The sequence below is a fragment of the Panthera tigris genome, chromosome D1 (assembly GCF_018350195.1).
Source record: "Panthera tigris isolate Pti1 chromosome D1, P.tigris_Pti1_mat1.1, whole genome shotgun sequence".
Lineage (NCBI taxonomy): Eukaryota > Metazoa > Chordata > Mammalia > Carnivora > Felidae > Panthera > Panthera tigris.
In genome coordinates this window covers 4,831,162-4,847,746 of record NC_056669.1, presented here as the reverse complement: position 1 = coordinate 4,847,746, position 16,585 = coordinate 4,831,162, and the positions used below count along the sequence as shown (strand labels likewise).

Genomic DNA, 16,585 nt, shown 5'->3' with positions numbered 1-16,585 from the left:
AACCAGGGAGTCTAACAGAGGGAGAGGCAAGGGATGCCTTGGGGGGACAGTAAGAGGAGATTCCAGGAACACCAGCTGGGCACCAGCTACAGAAGGCACAAGTCCTGGCCGGACAAAACAGACTGCTCCAGACACGGTGTCTTCCAGAAAATGGATGAAGTGGACAGCACAGATATGTGTGAACATGCATCTCATAGAGTTTTGGGCAGCATTAGCAAGAAGTGCCTACAAACCTATGCAAACAAAGTCAATTGTCAAGGAAAGAAAACTGCTGTCTAGGTCAAGAATAGCCATCGCTCCGCGGGCACAGCTTTACATCTTAATAATGTAAAAGTTCTGAACCAGTCAACAATGTAAGAACTGAATCACAATGTGATTATGCTAGGAAGAGGAGGCAGGAAGGGAATATATAATGGACTGGAAACAGAACAAGCTTTTGAAACTAGAAATTAAAAGAATGCCCATGATTGCAAAATCAAGTAAAACAGAAGCATGTTATTCGAAAATATGGTAATGGATAACAAAAAGAGCTTGCTCTGGGGGATAGGAAATGCAAGAATGAGGTCAAGGGGTGGTATTTCTCACTCAGAAAAATGAGCCTATAGATCCTTTAGACTCTGTAAACCATGTGTAACTTTGAGAAACAGAAAAACAAAACATGAAATCTAGCGCAGTGCCTGGCTCATAAAAATTCACTGACTTTATTTGCTTTATTATCATGACAAGACAGATGACAGGTTTTCATATCACTATTACATTCATGCTAAGGGACAACAAGGTTTCCTATTTTATATGTTACTTGATCATTTAAAAACACATTATTTACTCTGCTTGGAGTATTTTGGCATGCTTCATAAAATAAAAAATTACAAAACACTCCAATTGTGTTGTTTACTAAGAAAAGTACCTAATTTTATGCAATTTACAATTATTAATTTTAGTAACAAAAATAATAAAATCCTTTCACTTCTTGATATCCCACAATAATAAGACTTTAACTCCCCAAGATATGCACTACAGCTGTGTAACAGATTGTGTCATCGATGTGATGGTCTTGGCATCTTATATATTATGTTACCACTTTAAGTGCTAATTTAGTGAAGGAAAACAGGCAAAGACGATTAACAAGTGGTTCAGAAGAAGGAATAAAAACAGCCAATAACAACACCGATGTATCAATCTCATCTGCAATAAAAGAGATACAAATTTAAAAACAACACATCATTTTTCACTTATATTCGCAAAGATTAAATTAAAAAAAAAAGGGAAGAATATGTACAGTTGACCAGGAAGAACATAGGTAGAGGGCGTACGGATGGTCGCACATGTAACACTAGCTGGAAGTGGAAACCGCATGGCCTTTTCTTCTCAAAGCTCTAGAACTGTTTAATCTTTGTGAACCACTTCTAGAAATGCTCTTAAGGATGAGAATAAGCATGTTTCTCAACATGTGGCCATGAGGACACTCACTGCATCAGTGTTCATAGTAAACAGTGCACACGGTCACAATGTCCAGCATGGGAAGGGGTGCACATGATGCGGACCTGTGATGGCAGGTGGCCGGGCGCCCTCGATGCCATGTCCCTACCCTCGTCAGGCTGCCTACCATGGGTCTACTCCTCACAGAGGCTGTTAATGTCAGGGGTCTGATCTGAGTCAACAGAAGCTGTGGGAAACATTGTGGGGTCTGTTGGGAAGTTCTCTTCACGGATGACAACGAGACATTTCCTGCCTTTTAGACCCAATCCTATGAAGATGTGAGGCTCACGTTATGGTAGCAGCTCTTTAGATGAGGGAGAGGAGCCACAGGCAGAACCGATAACCTGAGGCTGAGGTGCCAAGTCAGATGACAAATTCCCCGGTGTTATTTGGACATTGTTACGTCTGGTCAGGAATTCAGCACCAGTTAAGCCACGGATGCAGACTAATGAACAGGAGATGTAGAGTTAAGCCAATAAAAAAATTACAGGGGTGGAGCCAAGATGGCGGAACAGCATGGAAGTTTTTTGTGTGTCTCCCGTCCATGAAATATAGCCAGGCCAACACTAAACCATCCTACACACCCAGAAAACCGACTGGAGGATTAACACAACAATCTGCACAACCTGAACCACAGAATTCAGCAGGTACGTGGCACGGAGAAGTGAACTTGGGGAGCGAGAAGGTGCAGGAAGGGAGGTGCTTTTGCAAGTAGAGAGAGGACAGAGACTGGGGGAGGGGGGAGAATACAGGAAAAGCACCCCTCCCCAAAAGCAGCTGGAGAGAAAGTCGAAAGTTGGAAACAGCTGCAGGGACTAACCTAAAAAGGGAGAAAGGAGAGAGTTTAAATTCCATTAAGACTGCAAACAAGGAGAACGCAGTCTGCAACTCTGCAGTTCGATACCTGCTGGTGGTCTGGTGGGAAGGGTGAATCCCCAGGAACAGAGTGGGGTCCGGAAGGATCTTGAGCCACACGGTGAAAGCGGTTCCACTGCTGGAAGGACATTTGGTAGAGACTGTTGAAGCCACCTGGTCCCAGCAGACCCCAGAAAACAGCCACATTCGCTGGTGCTGGAACAAGGTCGTTACAGGTGAAGCCTGGTTTCAGATGTGTGATGTGATGTGATCTTCCATAATCCCTGAAATGCTGTTGCTATATTATCTTCCGAACTTTTTCTGTGGCGGGCTGGCACCTGGCCGTAGTCTCAGGGCACCGGCAGCAGCACGGTCCAGCAAGCGTTCCTGGGTGGCAGCCATATTCGGCCATAGCTTATTCGGCCATTGTTCAGTGAGGCTGTTCCACAGAGGGGCGGAACAGGTCCACGCCGCAGTCTTCAGAAGTAGGGGGCCAGGGAAAATAGCCGCATCTGAGACAAAACTCGGGAGAGAGGTACTGCCTGGGGCCTGGTCATGGAGAGTGAAAAAGCGGGGAGTGGACGAAAGCTGAAGACAGAGGACAGGTGCACGATTGCTGATCCGGGAGGACAGGGTAGCTGGGGGGGCTTATTTTCACCGCTCCTGCGCATGCGCATATGTACCTACAACCACTGCAACAATCCACCCCAGTAGGCTAGCAGCGCCATCTAGTGGAGAGCAGAGCTGTTACACTGAGCTCTGCCCAACTGGGCCAACTTTGCTCTTCAAGAACACAAGTCTCACTGCCGGCTTAGTTTATGGACTATAAAGCGCTATGTCGGCTGACTTCTATGGGAAAACAAAGTAAGTTCAGTCCTACTTCAATCTGTTAGCAGGTCCATCTATTCAGTTTTCTTTCTTTTTTTTTTTCTCTTTTACATTTCTTTTTCTGGAATACAGATAGAGAAAAAATTCATTTTTACTTTCAATTTTTATTAAAAGTATTTTTCTTTATTTTTTATTACTATATTATTCACTTTTGTGTAAATTTTTTCAAATTCTATTTTACTTCCATCATTTTATTTTGGTCTACTTGAGTGTATTCACGTTTTCAAATTTTCATACGATTTCCTTTTTTTCTTCTTTTCTCTTTTTCTTTTTTTCTCTTTGTTGTTTCTTTTCTTTTGCTTTAATGCAGAAAGAGAAAATTGATTTTTACCTTCAATTTCCATTAAAAATATTTTTCTTTAAATTTTTTACTATATTTCTCGCTTTTATATAATTTTTTTCAAATTCTATTTTACTTCCATATTATTTTAATCTAATACAGTGTATTTAGTTTTTCAAATTTTCAAATGATTTCCTTTTCTCATTTTTTCTTTTTTCTTTTTTCTCTTTTTCATTTCTTTTCTTTTTCTTGAATATAGAAAAAGAAAAAATTCATTTTTATTTTTAATTTTTAATAAAAATATTTTTCTTTAGCTTTTTCTACTATATTCTTTACTTCTGTGTATATTTTTTCAAATTCTAGTTTACATCCATCATCTCATTTTAGTCTACTTCAGTGTATTCATTTTTTCAAATTCTCAAATAATTTACTTTTTTTTTTCTTTTTCCACCACTTTTTTTCTCTTATCTGTCAAATCACCTTCAACACACACACCAAAACACACCTAGGATCTAGCATCATTTATTAAATTTGTGTGTGTGTGTGTGTTTAATTTTTTAATCTTAATATTTTTTTAATTTTAATTTTTTTTAATTTCAATTTTTCTACCTCGTTACTTCCTTTTCTCCCTAATGATGATGAATGAAGGAATTCACCCCCAAAAAAAAGAACACAAAGAAATGACAGCCAGGGATTTAACCAACACACATACAAGCAAGATGTCTGAACCAGAATTTAGAATCACGATAATACAAATACTAGCTAGAGTCAAAAATAGATCAGAATCCCTTTCTGCAGAGATAAAAGAAGTAAAAAATAGCAAGAATGAAATTAAAAATGCTATAACTGAGCTGCAATCACAGATGGATGCAGCGGCAGCAAGGATGGATGAGGCAGAACAGAGAATCAGTGATATAGAGGGCAAACTTATAGAGAATAATGAAGCAGAATAAAAGAGGGAGATTAAGGCAAAAAAGCATCATTTAAGAATTAGAGAAATCAGTGACTCATTAAAAAGGACAAACATCAGAATCATCAGGGTCCCAGAAGAGGAAGAGAGAGAGATAGGGGTAAAAGGGTTCTGTGAGCAAATCATAGCAGAAAACTTTCCTAACCTGGGGAAAGACACAGACATCAAAATCAAGGAAGCACAGAGGACCCCCATTAAATTCAACAAAAACTGACCATCAACAAGGCATATCATAGTCAAATTCACAAAATATTCAGACAAGGAGAGAATCATGAAAGCAGCAAGAGAAAAAAAGTCCCTAACCTACAAGAGAAGACAGATCAGGTTTGCAGCAAACCTATCCACAGAAACTTGGCAGGCCAGAAAGGAGTGGTGGGATATATTCAGTGTGCTGAATCATAAAAATATGCAGCCAAGAATTCTTTATCCAGCAAGGATGTCATTCAAAATAGAAGGAGAGATAAAAAGTTTCCCAAACAAAAATTAAAGGAGTTTGTGACCAGTAAGCCATCCCTGCAAGAAATTTTAAGGGGGACTCTGTGAGGGGAGAGAAGATTAAAAAATATATATAGATAGAGAAATACATACATACATACATACATACATACATACATTCTAAAAGCAACAAAGATTAGAAAAGACCAGAGAACACCCCCAGAAACTCCAACTCTACAAGCATCATAATGGCAATAAATTCGTATCTTTCAGTACTCACTCTAAACATCATTGGACTCAATACTCCAATCAAAAGACATAGGGTAACAAAATGGGTAAGAAAACAAGATCCGTCTATATGCTGTTTACAAGAGACCCACTTTAGACCTAAAGACACCTTCCGATTGAAAATAAGGGGATGGAGAACCACCTATCATGCTAAGGTCAACAAAAGAAAGCTGGAGTAGCCATACTTATATCAGACAATCTAGACTTTAAAATAAAGACTGTATCAAGAGATGCAGAAGGGCATTATATCATAATCAAGGGGTCTATCCACCAAGAAGACCTAACAATTGTAAACATTCATGTTCCAAATGTGATAGCACCCAAATATATAAATCAGTTAATCATAAACATAAACTCATCGATAGTAATACCATCATAGTAGGAGACTTCAACACCCCACTCACAACAATGGACAGATCATGTAATCAAATACTCAACAAGAAAACAATGGCTTTGAATGACACACTGGACCAGATGGACTCAACAGATATATCAGAACAATTCATCCTAAAGCAGCAGAATATACATTCTTCTCCAGTGCACATGGAACGTTCTCCAGAATAGACCATATACTGGGACACAAATCAGCCCTAAGTAAGTACAAAAAGATCAAGATCATACCATGCATATTTTCAGACTACAACGCTATGAAACTCAAAATCAACCACAAGAAAAAATTTGGAAAGGTAACAAATACTAGGAGACTGAAAAACATCCTACTAAAGAATGAATGGAAGTCAATGAAAATGATAACACCACAACCCAAAACATCTGGGATGCAGCAAAGGCAGTCATAAGAGGAAAGTATATAGCAATCCAGGCCTTCCTAAACAAAGAATAAAGATCTCACATACACAGCCTAACTTTACACCTTAAGGAGCTGGAAAAAGAACAGCAAATAAAACCCAAAACCAGAAGAAGGCAGGAAATAATAAAGATTAGAGCAGAAATTAATGCCATTGAAACCAAAACAAAAAACAAACAAAACAAAACAAAACAAAAAAAACAGAACAGATCAATGAAACCAGAAGCTGGTTCTTTGAAGGAACTAACAAAATTGATAGACCACTAGCCAGTCTGATCAAAAAGAAAAAGGAAAGGACCCAAATAAATAAAATCAAGAATGAAAGAGGAGAGATCACAACCAACACAGCAGAAATAAAAACAATAATAAGAGAATATTGTAAGCAATTATATGCCAATAAAATGGGCAATCTGGAAGAAATGGACAAATTCCTAGAAATATATATACTACCAAAACTGAAACAGGAAGAAATAGAAAATTTGAACAGACCCATAATCATAAGGAAATTGAATTAGTAATCAAAAATCTGCCAAAAACCAAGAGTCCAGGGCCAGATGGCTTTCCAGGGGAGTTCTACCAAACATTTATGGAAGAGTTAACACCCATTCTCTTGAAGCTGTTCCAAAAAATAGAAATGGAAGGAAACTTCCACACTCTTTCTATGAAGCCAGCATTACTTTGATTCCAAAACCACCCAGAGACCCCAAGAAAAAGGAGAACTATAGACCAATTTCCCTGATGAACATGGATGCAAAAATCCTCAACAAGATATTAGCCAACCAGCTCCAACAATACATTAAAAAATTATTCACCACGACCAAGTGGGATTTATACCTGGGATGCAGGGCTGGTTCAATATCCGCAAAATAATTAACGTGATTCATCACATCAATAAAAGAAAGGACAAGAACCATATGATCCTCTCAATAGATGCAGAGAAAGCATTTGACAAAATACAGCATCCTTTCTTGATAAAAACCCTCAAGAAAGTAGGGATAGAAGGAGCACACCTGGAGATCATAAAAGCCATAAATGAATGACCCAACATTAATATCATCCCCAATGTGGAAAAACTGAGAGCTTTCCCCCTAAGGTCAGGAATAAGACAGGGATGTCCATCCACACCCACCACTGTTATTCAACATAATACTGGAAGTCTTAGCCTCTGCAATCAGATAATACAAAGAAATAAAAGGCATCCAAATCAGCCAGGAGGTCAAACTTTTACTTCTCTCAGATGACATGATATTCTATATGGAAAACCCTAAAGATTCCACCAAAAAACTGCTAGAATTGATTCATGAATTCAGCAAAGTTGCAGGATATAAAATCAATGCACAGAAATCAGTTGCATTAGGCGGCCCCCCTGCCCCCACATCGCCGATGAAGGGGGCATGTGGTATACTCCCATGTCGCCAATGAAGGGGTGCAGGACAATGATGAGGGGTATAGGCGACTCACCCCAAGTCGCTGATGAAAGGGGTCAGGTGGTTCCCACCACGTAGCTGATGAAGGTACTGCCAAGCTTCCTGAGAGATGGTTGAGTTTTCAGTGTGATCTGACCCTCTGTTTTCAAGTGGTTAACTTGACAATGCTTTACTTCAAATGACCCTGAGAACTAGGAACTTCTTGCAAGTGTTTTTCACATGGGAAAATGGAAGCATTTTTTTCCTCAAAGTTTCCTTCTCCCAGGTGAAGAGATGTTGGCTAATTTTACAAAAAAATCAGTAGCACAGCTGGGCTTGAAATACAGAGGTCTTGACTCAATGTTTTATACATAATTTGCCACTATTCTCTCTCTCTCTCTTTCTCTCTCTCTCTCTCTCTCTCTCTCTGGGGCGATATATGTAATAACTTTAGTCAGAGGCTGGAAAAGTGAATATTTTGTCTGCATATTTAGCAAGATTGATGATTACTGCAATCACATATCTTTCAGAAGCAGTTAAGCTGTTTGTCAGAAGTGACTTATTGTTTTGACTAGTTTTATTAATAACACCAATCATCTCACTTGATCCATTGGTGTCTACAGGCTTAGCCGTAAAGATAGGGTATCTCACGTTATGATTTTGGTCATGTTAAATGATGGAATTTGGCATATCATGTACTACTATGTGAAATAATTTTGTGGAGAACATGGAGGTCCCTGTGGTGTGATTTAGATGAGAAGTGGTTTCTGCCCCCAGTTTGTCTCTCACTGATAAGCCTATTTACCACAATTCCACTATTACTGGTCAGACCATATTTTATAATGTAGGGAAGCTCCTTTTTTATCATCCTCTACCTTAGGACCAGGGATCGAGTTTTTGAGGAAATGGAGGTATGACTCCTTCTGAGCACCACCTGAGATAAGAGCACTAAAGGTATTTAAAATTTTGATGAGAAAAGGAAGTAGATTATGCAATGATGATTACTGGAGACCTGTTTAGGAAGTTTACATGATGTTGGTAGCGATTGAGCCTATCAGAATGCAGCTGAAGATATTAGATGCCCAGGGTGTAAGGAAGGGGTGAGCCAGAGGAGGACAAAGAGTTGAGAGAGGAGTGGAAACATGTGTCCAAGGCAAGACTTTATTCCTGATTTTGCCTATGTCTTTCTTTGTCTATACAGGTTTGGTGTCAAGATTTTTAAATGTGTCCTCAAGAAGTCGACAATTTGAATCCATGTGATTCTTTAATTGTGTGTTGACGTTAAAAAAAATTCTTACTGGAAACACTTTCTAAGGGGAGAGATGCTCTGTTTGCAAAAGAGGACTTGTAACATCTCTAACTTTGGTTCTTTTTCAGTCAAATGGTGACAATAACACCAGCCTGACTATTTCCTTGGAGGCCCCTGTGACTGGTGGAAGATCCGCTGGCACGGCACGCGTTACGAAACGTGAACTGTAAAGTGTACAACCAGATCCAAAGTCTTAAGTGTAATGTGCAGTGTAGGTTGGAGGCTTTGCGCCTGGACTCTGGAGCAGATTACCTACTCTTCAGTACGGGTTTTGCCTCTTTTTACCTGTGTGACATAGGCAGCTTCAATTTTGTGTGTCTCAGTTCTCTTATCTGTAAAATAATAACACCCATGTCTATGTCATGCTGTTGATGTGACGAACAAGGGAGTTAGTGTGCAGGGAGCTTACAGCAGTGCCTCTCATAGAGGGAGTGTCATACTAGCTGTTATGTTGTATGTATGTGTCCCAGCATTGCTGACATAAGTGCCCGGGACTGAGTTGTATGGAAATTTTAAACATCCTTTATTTATGCCTCAAGCAATATAGCGCTTTGTTTATGTAAGAAATTCACTTTAATTATCAGCCATTAGTGACAGTTAATAAATGGAACTGTGTTGAACTTGGCAGTTACGTATGAACACCTCCCAGAAGCTTACTTCTCTTGATATTTGAATAAAGAATGTGTTCTCATTAATGTGGACTTACTCAGTTAAGATAAGGTTTATAGAGTGTTATTGGTCTTGATCATCATGTTTATACCTTAAACTACAGGTATGCAACCCATGACTGCACATTAGAAGCAACTGGATCTCCCAGACCATTTGAGTTGGAAAATTTGGAGGTGGAACTCAGGCATTGGTATTTTTAGAGTTCCCCAAGGTGATTTTATTTATTTATTTTTTTTAACGTTTATTTATTTTTGAGACAGAGAGAGACAGAGCATGAACGGGGGAGGGTCAGAGAGAGGGAGACACAGAATCTGAAACAGGCTCCAGGCTCCGAGCTGTCAGCACAGAGCCCGACGCGGGGCTCGAACTCACGGACCGCGAGATCATGACCTGAGCCGAAGTCGGCCGCTTAACCGACTGAGCCACCCATGCGCCCCCCCCCCAAGGTGATTTTAATGTACAGACAGAATAGAAAACCACTGGCCTAGAGAGTTAGTAATTAAGTGTATATCTCTATCATTTAATTGCTGACATTGATATGTAATTTCCTCATATTTAAGTAAATAAAATGACATGGCTATTTACAGACATTTCTTTAAAGGGCGGCCTAGGGTTTCCATTAATTCTGTAGCCTATGGGTGTGTGCCATAAAGCAGAAATGAGAAGCTTGTTTTAAAATTATCAAGGTCACCTGGGTGGCTCAGGTGGTTAAGTGTCCTACTTCGGCTCAGGTCGTGGTCTCACGATTTGTGAGTTTGAGCCCCCTGTCAGACTCGGTGCTGACAGCTCAGAGCCTAGAACCAGCTTCCTATTCTGTCTATGCCTCTCTCTGCCCCTGCCCCACTCATGCTCTGTCTCTGTCTCTGTCTCTCTCTCTCAAAAATAAATAAACATTAAAAAACTAAAATTAGCTATGAAGTTTTGTTTGTTTTTGGAAGGATGAAGTGCTGTCAATATTAGCAAACAATATATAAATCCCAGAATGTTAAAGATGAGAGGGACCCTCAAGGCATCTCGTAGAAAGAGGGGTACACTTTGAAGCCAGTCCTGGCTTTTAGTGGCTTATTCACTTCCTACCTTTGTGATCTTGGGTTCTTTACTGAACCAATCTGAGCCTCAACTTCTTGATCTGTTAAATCAAGGTGAGCATGTGCTTTATATGATGACGAGTGTGTTTCATGGGCACACACACGCATGTCTTGCTTCCCTGCCTCCTACCTTGATCCCATCTGGTGCAGATGTCCATGGCAGCGACTGTGTTGCAGCCTCTGCAGGGCCAGCTTCTGGGAAATGCTTCCTCCCACTCCTCGGGGACCACTTCTCTGGCTCTGTTGGGACTGTTTCATGGCTGAATGTTTGGATCCCATGACCTTAAGTGAGCATAACATTTAGTGTGCAAGGGTCAGTACTGCTGGCGAAGCAGAGTGAAGCTTTTCATGAGACAGGAGATGAAGGAGATCTTGTGGCTATGTGATGGCAGCCATTGAGTACCTTCTGTCTGCCCCAGATGATCTGTGTGCAGGACCCAGATGGCTGCCTTGTGTCTCCAGCTCTATGTTCTTAGCCATTGCCTCTTGGGGTTGAACAGGAACAATGAGAGGCTACTATCTCTATCTTAGCTTGGGGTAAGCAGAGAAGAATCATAGACCTCTTTGATTGTTGTTGTTGTTGTTGTTTTTTTTATGATAGGAATACTGGATTTCATCTTTTTCCCCACCCTTGTCTCTCAGATCCTTCAGCATTTGGCTATAAAATGATTAGGCCAACTGGTTCTCCTGTTGCCCATTCTTTGTGTCCTAGGAAGGAGATTCATGGTTTCTTATTCTTTGTAAATCTTAAGGCCTCAGGTCTTGATCTCAACTATGGGGCTTCAGTGTCCTTCCCACTTGTAAGCCTGCTTTCTAGGACTATCCTCAATCTTAATTTTCAGAATTCTGCTTCTATAACCATCTCTGGACTGATATGAAGTTTTCATTGGAAATGAAACTGCCATTTTTCTGTTGTTTACTTTGTCTACTGGAATCAGCACCCTCTTATGATTAACAGTAGTAGGAGCTGTATTGAATTTTTAGATGGTAAGGATCTCAAAACATCACACTTGTGGGCTGGGTGGTGTGACAAATCTTGTGCCCCTCCACTAGATTATGAGACTATTGAGGATAGAAGCCATGTTTTACAGCCGAGTATCATTGTAACTATCATTTATTATGTATCTACTGTGCACTGAAGACTTTGCTTTATTTCAATTAATCTCCATAAAAATAATGTACACATGAGGAATCTTAGAGAGCTTAAGTAAACTGCCCAAGGTCATGTGGCTTTTGAGTGGATTTTTTAACTCACTTTGATATTAAACCCTTTGTTCTAAAATTGTCTAAATTCCTTCTGAAAGGAAGGAGCAGATACAGGTAAGAAGAATGGGATCTTGGCCTGTAGAAAGTTGGATGACCTCTTGAGTCAGGGACAGGTATGGAGGTATATTCTTAGAGGAGGAGAGAAGGTCTGCATATCTTCAAAGCCCCTGTTTTTCCCATTAATATACTGACCGGCATTGCTGACATACGTGGACTAAGAATGGACCCTATGACTCTCAAGGCAGAAGTCACCCCCGTGGACGGCTTTGGCCCACACGTGGCTTTTTTATTCAGGTCAAGAGAGACCCCGAGATTACGTGAAGACATCTCTCACCGATAAGAGCCATTGGGTGAGCAATCAGGCAAACTCTGAAGAGGACTCTGTGAATCCATGGTGATGAGATGTTCTGTGCTGAAGTCATCCTTTACTTGCTGACGATGAGAAGATAGTCTCCAATCACCCTCTGTGCTTGCAGTTTAGACCATGAGAATGTGCCCACCAGCTCTGGCAAGCGACAGGAAGTATATAAATGCTTTCTGGCATTGGAGCTCTGTTGGATATTCCCAGAGAACGTTTCCCTTTTAATGTAGTTGGAAACTATAAATTTAACTCCTGCTGGGGGGGAAAAAAAGTAATGGTTTCACAAAAGAAAAAAGTCAGCTCTTTAAAAGGCTTAACTCCTCAGGGCGCCTGGGTGGCTTGGTCGGTTAAGCGTCTGACTTCGGCTCAGGTCACCATCTCACGGTCGGTGGGTTTGAGCCCCGCGTTGGGCTCTGTGCTGACAGTTCAGAGCCTGGAGCCTGTTTCAGATTCTGTGTCTCCCTCTCTCTGTGACCCTCCCCCGTTCATCCTCTGTCTCTCTCTGTCTCAAAAATAAATAAACGTTAAAAAAAATTAAAAAAAAAAAAAAAGGCTTAACCCCTCTCACAAACATGTGCTTTTTAATGACTGGGAAAATCCTGGTGCAGGGAAAAAAATGTCCTTTTATACAAATGAGGTCATTCTGGTCTTAACTGGCCCTATGCACTCTAGTTCCTGCGTTCTGTTCCACGTTTTGTGACCAGAGGTTATTGGAAGGGTAATCCCTGTGTGCATAGTCACTGCTTTTAGGGCATGTTGCCAAAGAGAAAGTTATCTTAGCTCACAAGCTTCCCAGCCAGTGCAAGAGGCCCAGCTCCCAGGGGTACCCGGCCAGTGACTGATAATGACTTGGTTTAGCTTGGCCGTGGGTTGAGTTTTTAAAGCACACTTTTCTTGTGCACTGGGATTTTTGTGTCTGCTGCTTCTTTAGATTTCTCAACAGCTCCATTGCTTCTCGATTCAGGAGTGATTTTTCTTGCTTGGGCACATTCTATCTACTGTGCTTTGATTCTGTGCTGAAGAGAAGAAACATCCATGCCAGCATGAGGCCTCCTGTTCATCTTCTTCACCCGGTGTAAATGAAAAACAGCTGTTGAAGGCATTTGCCCTGTACCCATTTCCTTGCACACTTGGAGGCTGATTCCTCCAAAAATTAATTTCTGATTTGGTTCTTACCCCAATTTCTTAATAAATTCTATGTTCAGGGATCTTCGTGGCTACCTGGGTCAGAAACCTGAAGCCCAGGCTTTGTTGCCTAAATAAGTCTAAGAAAAATTTGTTGACCTGGGAGTAAGAAACTATCTTCAGCTCTCCCGGAGAGGCAAGGATTATACAATTCGGCTGGGAACTAGTTATGTATTTGCCGCAGACCCCATTTTGTTGCCCAGAGTACCTGTGGCCCCTCTTGGAGGCCTCAGCATCCTTGCTTGAAAACTCTCAAGTCCTTGAGGAGGTGAGGCTTGATCTGGGCATGGCCCTTGTTTCTTGAGTCCACCTCCCCTCCACTGCCCTCAAGGCCTCGGTTTGTTGTAGACAACCACAATAAATGTTGAGTATTGTAATGAACCTAAGGGCTGGTGCAAAAGAATTGGAAAAAATATGGCTAGGAAATGCTATCACCTTTGAAATGCTGGGAAATTCGGGGTAATTGCTGAGTACCTCATATTACTTCCTGTGGAGAAAATACATGGCAAAATGCATAATGGGTTAATATTACAAAGTGAAAACTCGTAGAAGATAAATCAGAAGCCCCATATCTGCCTCTGATGCTCAGAAGGGGAAAGGCACTGATTTGCTGATAATATATTTTTATTTTTCTTCTTCTTCTCCAGCCTCAGACGATACAGCAGACTCTCCAGAGGACATTGCAGTATTATGAGCACCAAGTTATTGGGTAAGTAAAATAGATTTTGGTCATTATTTGGGGAAAATTAAAGATAATTACTCAAACACAGCTGTTGGGCATGCACTTTCCTGCCACCCAAGTCACTCTTCTTTACAGTGGCGGTGGGGCCACTCCTTGGGACCCCTGGACTGACGTCCTTTGGTTTATTTTTGTTTAATCCTTTTAAATGAAATTCCCTTTTGGTATTGTCTTTCCTTTTTAACTTTTCTTCTTCTTGTGTTCTTTCCATCTTCTCCTCCACTGAATCTCCTAATTGTGCCTTCGTAATACAGTCAGGTTGAATGGTACCAACCTGAGAGGCTTTAAATGGGATTTTAGAATCCTTTAGGAAAGTCGACTCCGAGTCATTATAAGCCTAATAGAGTTCAGGGAGAGGTATTGGTTTAGAGTTCCACATTCCACATTGTTCTTTAATCTTTCTTTCCTTGACATCATTTGGATACGGGGTAATATAAGAAGACAAAATCAAGGAACAGGAACTCAAGGCCTCACCAACGCATAGAAGTTTAAAGTTACTTTAATCTGTTTTATAAGGGAGGATGACGATGGTAACAGCTAATTGAAGATTAGATGCTATGAATAAATGAGATAATTTCAGTGGGAGTATTCTGTAAATAGAAAGCTCCAGATAAGTGTACGGTTTACTTACAACTGCCTATGGCAGAAAGCAGTTGGAAATGCAGAAGGCTAAATTCACCTTCTGATGCAGTCTAGCTTAAAACGGAGGAGTTAAACTCATTGACATGAAAGACAGTGCATATTTATAATTCACATAGTTAATGTTGTCTCTGAGCTGCCATCATTTATTTGTATAAGATTGTGAGCACTTTTGAGGAGCTAACATTCAAATCCTAGTACCTTTTGAAAGGTCATCAAGCATCATTTAACATTTGGGGCCAATAGTCATTGCCCTGGGGATCGAGACTATATTTGTGGCTAGTAGGATGCACTGTGATTATTTTTTTAAACCAAAACAGAAGAAAAGAAGATTTAGTGGAAACATAATCTCGGTACCTAGTACAATGCCATATGTTTTAAGTGCTGGATAATTATGTTAATTGTCATTTCAGCGGGAATTGCTTTGAAACCTTGTCACATGAGTACTCAAAAGTGTGGTACTAGGAGAAACATATTATTTAAACTCGTGAGATGGCTTTTAGTTTGAGGCCATTAGTGACTTTAAATGGTTTACCCTAATGGAGGCAAATGATGTCAAATTAATCTCTCCCCACATATTCTAAAATAAAACTTAATCACTCTCATTGGATTTGCTGCTTCCAAAGTATGGTATTTGGATCAAATTAGTCAATATACTTGGCACAGTTCCTTGTATGTGGTGAGCACTACAACCTGTTTGCTCTTGTGTTTAGTGTCATTATTATTTTTTGAATTGTATTCAAAAAAAATTTTTTTTAATTTTTGAGAGAGAGAGAGAGAGAGAGAGAGAGAGAGAGAGAGTGAGCAGGGGAGGGGCAGACAGAGAGGGAGACATAGAACCCAAAGCAGGCTCCAGACTCTGAGCAGTCAGCACAGAGCCTGATGCAGCCTCAAACCCATGAACCGTGAGATGATGACCTGAGCCAAAGTCAGTCACCTAACCGACCAAGCCACCCAGGAGCCCCCTGTTTTTAATATTTTAAAGAAAATACCAGTAACCAAAGACAAATCATTTTGTGGAATTGCAAATGCCCTCTTTTGAAATGAAATGGTAACTGATGAAAGGCTCATTTGTGAACTGAACTTACGTCTTCAGGGCACATTGGAGAGGGAATCTTGTAACTGTGATCAGAGTGGTTACCTAGACTATGTTACCATAATCAGGAGAAAATTCTTTTTTCCATTAGTAAGAGGGAGTTCTCTTATCTCAACCACTGCCTCACCTCTCTTGTTCCCTCTGTCCATGTAGACATAGCCTGTGTTTATTCTTGGTTTCCAAATAGTCTTTGGTAGTTCTGTTTCTTAGAGACAGTGTAAGGAAAACCATGCATGTGTCTCTGATAAAGAGGCATCCTGATGTCCAGTTGTCTCCAAAGAGACCCGTTAACACATTTTCACCTGAGTGGGGGCTGCCTTCTGAGGACTTGGAAGTACCAGTGCCCGCTGCCTTTATTCGTGGGCACGCGAAAAGAGAGGAGATGTTGGTGGCAGTATTGTGACATTGGCCTTTCTTGACTTTGTCTTCCCTCTTCTCTTGGCCCCAGTGTCCCCACCCATCTCTCTTTCTTCCTATTTCTCTTTAATAGTGAAAAAGGAGAGCATCTATTATGACTAACATTTGAATTCACTATTCACACCTGTCTGTTGTACTTCTTTCAAAGACACAATTAAAGGCTTTTTATCTCTAACTGAAAAGGAGTGTGTTTCTTCTAGTTAAAGGGATTTCAGGCAATTGGTAAAAATTGCTGAGTATTAGTTTACATGTTTCCGGCAGAGGGTGAGGTTGGGAGAGCGATGGTTTTCCAAATCTCTGAAATAGGGCTTTGCCCAAGGTTTTTCTTGAAGTAATTCAGCTTTAAGGAGCCTTGAGTTGGGAGGATGAATCCGGATGAATGGTAAGCCCGGGACGAATAATAAGCTAGC

At 40.5% G+C, this 16,585-nt stretch overlaps 1 protein-coding gene across 1 annotated transcript in view; it reads left to right on the top strand.

Annotated features, from left to right (window-relative positions):
- The first annotated feature begins 13,931 nt into the window (after positions 1-13,931).
- The window catches only part of LOC122231355 (guanylate cyclase soluble subunit alpha-2-like), a 33,550-nt gene continuing 30,896 nt past the window's right edge, over positions 13,932-16,585 (top strand). The window contains exon 1 of the mRNA XM_042959176.1: positions 13,932-13,993. The gene's annotated coding sequence lies outside the window, so the exon portion shown is untranslated. The remainder of the gene's footprint in view (positions 13,994-16,585) is intronic.